Below are 13,174 nucleotides of genomic sequence, written 5' to 3'. Positions count from 1 at the left end.
TTCCTGAACATTTTTGTTGAGATTGTCAAGTATTTTGTTATTTGAATAAACATCTTTAGACTTTTAATATCAGTTGGAATTTGGCACTGTTTAGCTTCTTCACTTCTTTTTCTTCCAGGGTAGTCTTGCCGGAGTTGTGGTATTGATACCTTGTCTAACCAGAACTAGAAAGTCTGGGCCATTGACATCTTCATCTTCCAAAGAAGTCAAATATGTAGTTTTTTACTTCTGCTGCCTTTTTTTGTTTTGTTTTGTTTTGTTATCTTTAATTCTGAGTTTCAAACATGAACTCAGTTTCCATCAATGAGAGGGTAAGCCTCCTCTGTCCTTGCCTCTCTTCAGAAATGACTGTGGTTTGTTAGCTTCAACTGATCCAGAATTTAGTAGTATTGAATACCTGATTTTTTAAAAATGCTATCATCTCAGATTTCTTTGCGTGTGTGTGTGTGTGTGTGTGTGTGTGTGTGTGTGTGTGTTTGTGGAGTAGTTTCTGTATTTGTGGTGGTAACAATGTTAATCTGATGCTCACAAAAATTTTGAAACACAGTATATCCACAAAGTTGTACAGTTATCACCTCTGTGTTAATTCCAGAACATTTCATTACTCCAAAAGAAAACCCTGAACCCATTATCAATTCTTTTCTATTTACCCTCCCTCTAGACAACCCTGATTTACTTTCTGTGTCTATGGTTTTATTTTTTCTGAACTTTCACATAAGTGGAATCATAAATATGTGCCTGTTATGTCAATTATGACAAAATGTAGTCATTACCCTATGATGTTTACCTAAGAAGTAAAGATTCTGTCTCTATAAAGAGAAAATTTTGATAAATGATGGTTATGGTTAAATAATCATAAATAGAAATGTACTTGTATTTTGGAAACTCTGAAGTGTGAAATGCTCTAGGCTTGTGTTTGATAGAAATGACATGTGTATGGTCTGTTAGTCTCTGAGCACTTTAGGCAGCGTAGTTGGTACCTACTCCTAACTTTTTTTGAGTTTCACCAGTGTTAGTACAAACTGGTTGTATAGAATTTGATGTATAACTAAATTAATAAAACCTGATTGAGCTGAATCCCTCCAATACCTTAACTCTTTACTGGATTGCATTCTCCAAGAATGAACAATAAGCCTGAAATGGATCAGGCTTTTGCTTTGTGGATATCAAACTGTCCTCCAGTACAACTGATTCTCATGGAAATAGAGAAACTGTAAAACCATAGCGGTTGGGCAACCTCGCAAATGACAGTATTTCCAAGTGCATTTCTGTTTTTTTTTTTTTTTTAAGATTTGTCAATGCGCATGTCTTTTTTTTTTTTAGTTTTTTTTTTTAATTGTAAACAAATGGGATACATGTTGTTTCTCTGTTTGTACATAGAATAAAGGCATATCATTTGTGTAATCATAAATTTACATGCATTTCTGAAGACAAGTTTATCTTTGAATCTAAGAAAAAAAAAACCACTATCTGAACATTTCATTATTTAGAACTGAAAATTGAGAATCTTTTTATATGTTCTTAGCATTGACTCTTTCTCTTTTATGTGTGGATGTTTTAAATTTGAAAAGCAAACTAAACAGTTTAGGCTTAGTTCTTATAGGAATAAAGAATAGTTAAAATGAATCTATATAAAGGTTTATGAAGGGGTAAAATTATTATAGTTGAAACATTTTACATTTTTCTTTGGTAAAAAGACGCATACTTCAAAGATCTGGGCCTACCAATTAGAATTTCTTATTTTTAGGTAATTTTGTATAGAAGTATTAATAGATTATCAATCTTTTCACCTTTTGAACCTTACCATTAAAGTGGGCTTGAACCGTTTTCATCCAAAGGTGGCCCATAGAAAAGGAGTTATTCTGCTCAGATCTTTGTTTTTAATTTGGATTCATCTAATTCTTTTCTGTGGCATGTTTGGTATTGAGAATCAAGAAGAGCTAACTTGGTATGATTGATCTTCCAGGATGTAATTAGGGGACCCCCAATTTCTGTAATAGTTTTGATGGTAACTATTGTGGCACAGATTTATTGGTTTAAGAAACTGTGTGGGACATAGTACAGAATCAAGGAATAACGTTTGTCCTGAAGTCGAAGAAATCTAGCTGACATCCCTCTGAAAGGACACATCTCATGATTTCTCATCGCTGGACTTTCACGTGGCCTTTGAGTTCTCTGCTTCTGTGATTGAGGAACCTAAAGAAGAGTCAAACCAGACAGTTGATGTGTTCTGAGATCTGTATAGTTTAACCACTGTTTTAACTGAGTGTCCAACAATGTCTAGATGTTAGAGAAGCACACATATGATGACAGTCTTAGCCATACCCACTGAGGATGACTTTGTCAGGGAGTTTGGTAGAGTAATTCTTTTTATCCATTCCCCTACCTTTTTCTTTAATGTAAGGGATGGTGTAGTTGCTATGATCCCTTTCTTAGGTAATTAACTTGAAGAAAGGAGCAAGTTCAAAAACAAACGAACAAACAAAAAACCCAGAATGAGGCAGAACTGCCAAGAGGAACCATCATTTGGTTAGTGTTCCTAAGGAAGTCATCTACTTGCCTTACATCCTCTTCCAGAAGGGCTGCTCCACATGGTGCTCTGGGATTAGACCTTTCTGTGTAGTCTACAACCAATCTACCTTTCTAAAAATTATATTCATATTCTAAAAATTGACATAGGGAACAATACTTCTAGAAATTTATCTAAACATATTTTCCCTGATGCCTCTACCCTTCTCTAGTATTATTGTCTCAATGTTAGCCCTTTCTTAATATTATGCATCTTTTTCATCCTTTCTCTGGGTTCATCAGATGTATATATTTGTATAAAGGTAGTTTTTGTACTGTTAGTCTTCTTTTTAAAAATAGCATTGGTTGTAGCCTATTTCTAACACATCAACTAATTTTTAAAATTAATTAACTAATTAATTAATTTTGGTACTGAGGATTGAACCCAGGGGCGCTTAACCACTGAACCACATCCCCAGCCCTTTTTAATATTATATTTAGAGACAGGGTCTTGCTGAGTTGCCAAGTGCCTTGCTAAGTTGCTGAGTCTGGCTTTGGACTCACTATCCTCCTGCCTCAGCCTCTCCAGTAGCTGGGATTACAGACGTGCACCACCACACCTGGCTTATATCAACTAATTTTTGAGACAGGATGGAAAAATTTAACTTGGACTGAGTATAAGGTCCTTTGTAGAGATACAAACAAAAATATTTGTGAATGATATGACGTGTTTGTAGTTGACTTTAAAGTACTTCTTCAAAAATATAAAAAGGATTTGAGGAGGTGGAGTGGTTGAAATAGGAGACTTGATTCTAAAAGCTGATTGATGGAAACATGGAAGTTCAGTATGCTAGTCTTTCTTCTTGTATGTTTATGATTTCCATATTAGAAAGTTAAAAAAAAATCACTGAGAAAATCAGACTAGCATAGAGCTGGAGCCTGATTTTGAATCCCAACTCTACCACTTTTAACTATGAATGTGCCTCAGCCTCTTCAGTAACTCGACTAGAGATGCATGCTGTCACATCTGACTACCAACATTTTTTTTTTTTTAGTTGTGAATGGACATAATAACTTCATTGATTTTTTTTTTTTAATGTGATACTGAGGGTAGAGGATCAAACCCAGTGCCTCACATGTGCTAGGCAAGCGTTCTACCACTTAGCAACAACCCCAGCCCAAGCTATTTAATCTTTGATATGTGATTAATAAAATCACTTAGCATTTTAGAATGTTTTCTTCCAGGACCTTTCTACCTCTCTATGTCTTTCTTGTCTTCTCTCTCTCTCTCTCTCCCCCTACCTATATGTCCAACTAAATTTGTCTTTTTTTTTTGTAATTTGTTGTAAGTATTTTCTGATCTTGCATATATTTTTAATAATATTTCACTTCTGCCTTAGTATTTCCTTGATTGGCCCTTCAGTTTTACCTAACTCATTTTCTAGTTGTTTGGGATGCCTCCCACCACTTGTTATAGAAAATTTCTACAGCTGTGGGGATTCATGCCTGATAATGACCATGGCTTGGGTTATTTGAATCATCGTTCACCTTTCAGGAATATTTCAAGTCAATACAGAAGTTTATCTAAGACTTTGACACATTTTGCCAAATTGTTATTTTTCAGTGTTAGAATGATTTGTTACATAGAAACACCACACAGATCTAGCATATACACATGATTGATTGTCTTAAATATCTTGTGGTAATAGGAAAATATGGAATCTCAGTTTTTGTTTGTTTCTCACGTTTGCTTATTGCTTGCATTTCCTTCATTGTGAATTGTTTGCTCTGCCTTCTGTTTCTTTTCTTTTTCTTTTTCTTTTCTTTTCTTTTCTGGCCTTATATTTTATTGAATTTTGTGAGCTGTTCATGTATAGAGCTATTCATATTTTATCATTTTGAATATTTTCTCAAACTTCCTATTTGGCTTTTCAAGTTTGGTTGTCTCTCTTTTATTAACATAAAGAAGATGTGCTTTTCTGTATGACTGAGAAATCAGTGTGTTCACAGTTGTGATTCTTCCATCAAATCTGGAGGTAGTTCTCCTACTATGAAAGCTGTAATATACATTTATGTCATGTTTGTCTAGGTCTTTTGGTTTAATTAAGATTATATTTATATTTGACTTTCAAATAACCAGAAATTCTTTAATTTTATAAATATTAGGAGATATGTGTGTTTGTCAGCTTTCCATTGCTGTGACAAAATACATGAGGAAAAAAAATTAAAGATCCATAAAAAATAAAGATCCATAAAAAATTAAAGGTCCATAGTTTCAGGAATTTTAGTCCATGGTCACTTGGCCCCATTGCTGAAGTCTTGTCAGGCAGAACATCATAGTGGGGAGGGTATGGTAGAGCAAAGCTACTCATGTTTTGGTGGCCAGGAAGCAGAACTGGGGGTGGGTGGAGGAAGGTGAAGGTGCTGGAAACAAAATAAACCCTTCAGAGGCATATACCCAGGAGCTTGTTTCCTCTAACTAGGCCCACCTCCTAATGTTTCCATCCCTTCCCAGTAGCACCACCAGCTGGGAACCAAGCATTCCATACATTAGCCTTTGGGAGACATTCCAGATCCAAACTATATCAGTAAGCAAGAAAATTATGCTTTTCACTATAACTGAAGTATTTTGGGGGTTGAAGTTAATATACAGAAAATAAGATACAAGAAATAAAGCATTTGTTTAGAATGAAGTTATTCTTAATTTTTGGCCATCCTATGTCTCATACTAAGTGGAATTTTCCTATCACATGATGAAGAGCCTTACTGTAGCTTTAAAGTAGTTTACCCATTTGCTGCAGAGCCTACACACCAAATTTCCTGGGAGATAATGGTGACTTCTTATGGTTGCTATATTGTTTCCAGTCTGTTCTGCCCTGCTTCTTGGGTCATTCTTAATCAAGTTATGTGGCAAGAATCCCATATTTTCTCTATTCTTGCTTAGAATATTTTCTGTCTTAAGCCAGATTAAAACCATTCTCCTATAGCATTTCTCATCCAATCTTCCAGAATGAAAGTACCTTTAATGATTCATCTAGTCCCTGAATGCACTTACAGTTGGCTTTTGACATATGCATAATACCAATATTATATGATCTCAGAATACTTCTGAAGTTATTTGTTATTCCTATTTTCAGATGAGAAAACTGATAAGAGATTAAAGGAGCCTGGCTATGTTGTATAGCTAGGATTTGAATTTATGTCTGTTGACTCCAGATTAAGTGTCTTGTGTGTCTTCATAGCTGAACAAGTTGGTTTGTGTGGCCAAAGTGTGGTATTGGCAATACTAGTGTTCTTTACCCCATATAAGTCATCTGACTTTGCACTGATTAAAAAACTTGGTAGTGTCGTTAATGCCAGTTAGTATCTCTCATTCTAGGCAGGTAACCATTCAAACTTCTTTTTTTGTGGCCCCCTTCCTCCCCACCCCCACTCCCAGTCCTGGGAGTTGAACCCAGGCTTCAAGCATGACAGTGTCAGACAAATACTTCACACATGAAGGACAACATGAAGGGTGTGTGTGTGTGTGTGTGTGTGTGTGTGTGTGTGTGTGTGATTTTACAAACTCAGCTGCTGGAGCCAAATTGTCAGGTGTGAATCCTGCTCTGCCAGTTGCTAGTAATGGGGTATTAGACAAAGTATTTAGTGGGCTAATCTCATAGAGGAATTGTGAAGATTAAAAGTTATCACATCACATGGGGAGACTGTAGAAACATTCCTGGACATAATAATGATTCAGTAAGTAAAATTGCTATTGTTATTATTGGTTGATGTTTGCATAATGTCTAAGATTGGTTATCTCTTGATTAATGGCCACTTGTATCCTTTACTAATTTTTTATTATTTCTTATTTTCAGTTGAAAAACAATTTCTCTTTCTTTGACTTGGTGCTGGAGGCCTCACACATGTTAAATTTTCAACCACAGAACTATACCCTTACCCAGAAAAATGTTGTACATAAAGGCATGAGTCTTGTTTATTCCTAAATACATAGCTCAAATATTAATTCTATAGTATACATGAAAACTTTAGCCTACTAAGTAAGGAATTAAGATCCCTGAAAAGTGTAATGTGGGGATTTGCAGAATCACCATAAAAACATGTCCTTTATGCAAAGTCCCAAATTTCAGAAGTTATGGGTAATGTGGTGCTAGAGTCAATTGTACTCTTTGAAAATGAGGGATCATGTATGCTGAATCCTCTTATCTGTCTTCTGTCATTAATCTGTTTTGTATTAATGACTATTTTGGTTTAAACTAAGATGGATTGATTAGGTTACAGCTCTCACAGTCCAGTCATTTCACATTCTTGTGAGCAAACTCTTGGCTCTGAGCCCCTGTAAATATCAAAAACAAGTTAACATATATCCAATGTATAGTCATACAGAGGAACATACCCATTTTGAAAGGGAGGAATGAAGTGATAGGAAGAAGGGAGGGTGCCAAAAGCAAGACTGAAACCCAGGCAAACAGGTCCCTGTTACTGTGTACTGCATCCAGGACACATGACTGTCAAGTGTTATTTCCAAATGATTTGGAAAACCCTGTGCCTCTGATATTGCCAGTTGCAGTCCATGTGGTCTCCCTTGTAGTCTGACACTCTCTACAGCCAACAGTTTTCCTTGGCAGACTGTCCACATTACTCTCATCTCTTAATTCTTGGAATCTCCATTCAAGTTTCATCTTCATCTTCACATATCATGCATTGCCCTCTCAGGGGCAGCCTACAGAAACTCTAACCCTGTTACACTTTGCCTGGCCTCTTAGGCCTTCCTTTGAAACCTTAGTGGAAACCTCCATGGCCCCTTAACTTGAGGATCCTACATTCTTGCAGAACCAGCACCACCTGGATTATGCCAAGGTGTGCTAATAGTTTGCAGTATCTGGGATCCCTGGAATCATAGCTGCAAGTGGCCTCAGAGTGCCTAAGTTGCTCAGCATGATGAAACAATGCCTTAGGCTCCCTGTGCTATCAGTACACCTCTGTGATCTCTTCTTTAAGGAACTTACTCTTCTATACCCTGAAGCCTGTAGTTGGTGTGGTCTTGTAAAATACTTGAGATGCCCTTCATTGTCTCTGTGCAAAGTACTTAGCATCTCTTTAATGGGTGTAATCTCTTCAACATAGCATATGTTTAGGGGTTGTAATCTCTTCAACAAGGACATGTTCCTTGACCATGTAAAGAGCTTTACATGCACTTTTCTGGCCAATCTGTAAGTTTAAAAAAATCTTTCAACTCTGCTTTTTGCTTCTAATGCTCACAGTAATCCTGGTTAAAAACTTTAGCAATATCTTTACCACTGATGGAAAGCTGTGATGCCTTGGTATTTCTTCTGCCAGATTAATTAGTCTGTCACTTTTAGATTCAGTCCCACACAAAATCTAAGGACATGGGTAAAATCTAGCCCAATTGTTTGCCAGAATACAACATGTTTGGACTCTAGTCTAATTCCTAATAAAGTCCTCGTTTCCCTCTGAAACCTCATGAGCACAGTCTGCATTCTTTTTGGCATTCTGGTCTTCACCCATTAATCTCTGCTCAATATTCTAAAGCTTTTCTAACCTGCATTTCTAAACTTTTCAAAATTCCTCCTGCTAACCAGCTCCAAAGGCTTCTAAACCACATGGTCAGGTTAGTGATAGCAGTGACCCCACTCTCAGTACCAATTTCTAATTAGCTTTTTGTTTTTATCACTGTGATCAAAATACCCAACAAGAAAAGTTTAAATGAGGAAAAATTTATTTGGGGTTCATAGTTTTAGAGGACTCAGTCCATAGAGGTCCTACTCCACTGCTCTGAGCCCAAGGTGAGGCAGCATATCATGGGAAAATGGGTCCACCAGAGGAAAGCAGCTCAGCTCATTGTGGGATCAGAAGGCAGAGGGCAGGGATGGAGCCTGTTATGATTTAGATGTGAGGTGTCCCCGCAAAGCTCACATGTGAGACAATGCACGGCGGTTCAGAGGAGATGAATGGGTTGTAAGAGTCTTAACCCAATCAGTGAATTAATCCCTGGTGGGATTAATTGAAGTGGTAGGATATGACTGGAGGAGGTGTGAATTGGGGCATGGCTATGGAGTATATATTTTGCATCTGGAGAGTGGAGTCTCTCTCTGCTTTCTGATGATGCAAGCTGCTTCCCTCTGCCATGCTCTCCCACCATGATGTTGTGCCTCACATCAAACCCTGAGGAATGGAACTGGCCTTCTATGGACCAAGACCTCTGAAACTGTGAGCTCTCAAGTAAACCTTTCCTCTATAATTCTGCTGGTCAGATCATTTAGTCACAGCAGTGAAAAGGCTGACTTAAACAGAGCCATAGGGAAGATGTAATGTACTCTTCCAGGGCATGCCCTTAATGACCCACCTCCACCAGCCATGTTCCACCTGCTTATAGTTAACTCAGTCCATTTAAGCTCGGATAGACTGATTCGGTTACGTTATAGCATTCTCAATCTATTCATTTCACATTCTTGCATTAATGCAGAAACTTTTGTGGGACACCTCACACCTAAATCATAACAGTGACCAAACAAAAATTGCTATTACTATAGCCAGATTCCCCTAGAACACTTAAGGAATTAAGAATTTCTAAATGTATTTTGCTTTTTTCCTGCCTCCCCACATCCTCAATCTTGAGACTCTCTTTATTCATTGACTTGCAATGACCCAGGAAAGGCTGAACCTTGAAGGCTGTTTTAAATGTTGCTCATATTTTCTAGTTATGGTGAGATCAACAGATCAATAGGTAGTTGATTGTTCATTGTTTCTAAGAGGAGGAGCCATCCCTTGCCACATAGGACACATAGGGTCATCAGGGAAGCACCAGGAACAGAGGGAGCTGGGATTGGAAGGGCATGGGTCAGAGCCTTTGTTGTAGTTTTCACAGGAGTGAATGGGTAAGGCAGAGTGGGCAAGCTGAGCAAATTTAGGATTGGATAGTTTGAATGATTTCCAGGGGTTCAGGGATATAGAGGTAGTCTCTAGTTGTCTGGTACCTAGGGTGTTTAGGGTTGAGGAATAGTATCCCTGACTGCTAGAGAACCTGGTGAAAGCATTTGGATTCTACTTTGACTGGTTGCATATCAAAGGCGTGTTTCCCAGGAAGTTTTTTGTTGTCTCTGGGAAATAGGTGGCCCTCAGAGGGGCATTCCCTTCCTAGGTCCCCAAGGCCTTAAGATGACAAAGCATCATAAAGTACTGAAAATTAAAAACATCTTTAATATATGGGGTTCAGGACTTGGAACCACAACTTTGGGATTTAGTAGCAGAGAGAAGAAAAGATCAGTAGAGCAGTTAGTGATTCTTATTGCCTTCAGCAGAAGGCATGCATTTGACGTAGAATAGAATATATGAAAACATTCATGGTGGCTACCTCATTTCTCCAAATTATTTTTGAAGTTATTGTTATGTTTTGCAGATTTTCTTTGTTTTTACCATGACCCAGTCTCATTTTTTACTGTTAGGCTTTCAGAAGGTAATTTTTTTTTTTTTTTTTGAACAGGATGTACGAACTCTTATGTTAAAACATGGCCCCAATTTTAGCCAGTTAAAAGAATAAATAAATAAGTTATTTCCAAGGCTAAACAAATTCTTTATTTTTTTTAATGGAATTATTTAAGGAAAGGAAGTAATCATGTTAGCAATCTTTATCAATCATTTGGTACCATTTGTTCTGTAATTATCATGACACTTACTCATTTTGACCTTAGAGTTATCTGTTTAGTTATAATGATTCAAATTTGGCTAATTGCATGTGAATTATGATCAATTTGGTATTTTTGCTTAATTCTAGCTTAGACTTTGTTACTTCTGTTACTCTTTGAACCCAGCATAGCAGTTTAAGACTTAATTAAAAGTAATGATAGTTCTCAGCTTTCCATTTTTATATTGTGGGAAGTACTCAGTTTCCTATTTTTGTATTAAGGAAGTTACAGGAAGCCACTCTAACCTGTTTTTAAAAATATACTTTTTGGTCATTTTTTGACATCACACCTACCTGTTTGGAGCTGTAGAGAGCTAATGCAAATATTGGAGTGAAAGGCATCACAACCAGAGACCCTCCCCCAAAGTCTGTCTGCTTGTTGTTATTTTAGACAGTAGTCAAGAAAAGGATGGTCAGATTTTACAGGGGTTAGAGTCTGGTTGTGCAGGATATCCAAGAGTTGAATTTGGGGATACAGGAAAGACCCAGTGAGTCTCAAAAGAGAAGCACCCAAGAACCATTGGAATGCAGAAACACCCATGAATATTTGAAATGCAAAACATGCATTCATGAGCAACTTAGCTCATGTCCTCAGTCTGTGCCCTTGGCCAGATCATTTAACCAGTACCCTTGCCTGTAAAAAGTAACATAAGGGTGATATGCAAGTGCAGGGAAAACAAGCAGGAAATTGTGTAACTCCTCCCTGGCTCACCCTCTAGCCCAGCCCCTAGCAACTGTCCCTTTATGGATATTAACTCCACACCAAGGAGTTGCTTTTTCCCTCTGGAGAGATTACCTTCATTCTCCTTTGAATGTGTATTCCTTGCTTTACCCCCACTCCTTCTCACTGAAGATGGCTGGCATTCTCCCTTGAATCTGTATTTCTTACTTTATTCCAAAAAATGTCTCTCCCTTGAGATAATCCACATTCTCCTTTCACTGTTTATCTGCTTTCTTAAATCTGTGACTCTAACTGGTGCATGCTGAATTTTTTTTTTTCCTCATGTATACCTATGACCCCATTTGTTCTGGGTTGAGGACCCCCTCTTTGAGAACTCCTTCAGTGACATTCCCATGACCAAGGTAAACAAATAGGACATAATAATTAAGGATGATCATGGTGGTGAGGTTGTGAGTTTAAGGGAAAGTGGAGTCTTCCTGAGCATATACTGAGATCTGGGCCTTGCTCTTCATTCTTGCCAGTGGTGGTGTAGTTGCACCAGAAGAGGTAGTCTTATTCTAAGCATCTAGATTTCTGGGTGCATTTTAATCCCTGGAGCACTGATTCCTAACTGAAGGTGTCTCCCTTTCCTTCAGAATGAGGTCATTTGGAATTGTCTGGAGATAGTTTTGATCGAGGGGAGCTGCTAGCACTTAGTCGGTTAAGGGTAGGTATGTTGTTCAGCATTTTGCAACACACAGAGGATAGTTTTCATCATAAAGAATGGTCATATCCAAACTGTGTTTTGGTTAGCTTTTTCTCCACTATGACCAAAAGACCTGACAAGAACGATTTTAGTAGGAGAAGTTTATTTGGCGCTCTCGGATTCAGAGGTCTCAGTTCATAGATGACTGATTTCATTGCTCTGGGCTCCAGCTGAGGCAGAGCATCAGGGCAGAGGGTGTGATGAAGAAAAGCAGCTTAAGACATGACAATCAGGAAGCAAAGAGCTCTCCTCACCAGGGACAAAATATTTACCCCAAAGGCCCACACCCCCAGTCACCTACCTCCTCCATCCACACCCTACCTACCTATAGGTACTGCTCAGTTAATCCCTATCAGTGGCTCTCATAACTATGATTTCAATTCTGAATTTTCTTGCATTATCTCATATGAACTTTTGGGGGACAACTAATGTCTCGACCATAACACTGTGAGTAGTGCCACAGTGGAGAACCCCAGCCTTGGAGGAAGATAACAAGAAGCTTGGGGCTCTTCCTGACTTGAGAGAGGCTTAATTAAATGCAGCTAGGAGCTTCTGGGTACCTCATGACTCTGCCATATGATTTCTGTTTTGTAGGAATGCTTAAGAACTGAATTGAACAAGTTAAAACAGGAGGGTTGATGAGAACAGTGATCATCTAGAAGCAGTGCAGCAGTTTAGAAGCAGCAAATAAGAAGGAAAAGACAATAGACTTATCAGAGACTGGCACCATGACCTAATAAGAATCAGACATCAAGTCAGATATTAGTCTGACATCAAGTGACTATAAAAAGTATGCCCATAAAACCCTGCAGTCTAAAGCAGTAACCCAGAAACATACCCAGAGCAGTCATTAATGACCATGATAATTGCCACGAATGAATTTTTTAAAGATAAATTGTGTTCCATATACCACTGGAAAGGCAAATATAGATCAGGATGATTCCTGCCAAAATAGTTAAGAATTACATAGGATTTAAAATTTTTTTTTAAATTTTAAAGTATAAAGCCTACTTATTTGGAAGTTTCCTTTATGAAGAATATCTTACTAATTGCATCTAGTGAATGAAGCCTTGCTATATTATGTTGCACTTTTGCAAACATCTCTAAAAGATTATACTACTAGAAAAGTTTCTGCTCTTCCTCACACTAAGGGTTCTGTAGACCCAAGAAATAAAAATCTTTTCTCCTTCTAACTACTTAAATTTCTTTTTACATTTCTGAATAGACATAGCAACAGTACAGTAATGCAGTTTCATAGCTCAACTGCTATGTTAGCCAAAGCCTTGTACTGTTATGGCTTAGGCTTAGGTTATACTGCTTTAAATAGAAAACTAACAAATACAAATAAAATATAGTTATATTTCTTGTTATCGGTTAATTTTATTTGATAAATATGAATTTTAAAACTGTATATTTTTCTGATTTTAACCTTACTAGATGTATATTTCATTAGAATAACCTTAGTTTTTAGAATATTTTTAAATACCAAAGCTTGAGTAAACTGTAAGGATTACTTCTTTAGTTTTATAATCAT

The 13,174-nt window shown here is 37.4% G+C and overlaps 1 protein-coding gene across 5 annotated transcripts in view; it reads left to right on the top strand.

Annotated features, from left to right (window-relative positions):
• Exoc2 (exocyst complex component 2) overlaps positions 1–13,174 on the top strand; it is a 205,587-nt gene that overhangs the window by 9,612 nt on the left and 182,801 nt on the right. The gene's annotated exons all lie outside the window — the stretch shown is intronic.

Source organism: Sciurus carolinensis, chromosome 7 (assembly GCF_902686445.1).
Source record: "Sciurus carolinensis chromosome 7, mSciCar1.2, whole genome shotgun sequence".
Classification (NCBI taxonomy): Eukaryota; Metazoa; Chordata; class Mammalia; order Rodentia; family Sciuridae; genus Sciurus; species Sciurus carolinensis.
This window is presented reverse-complemented; position numbering and strand designations above follow the sequence as displayed.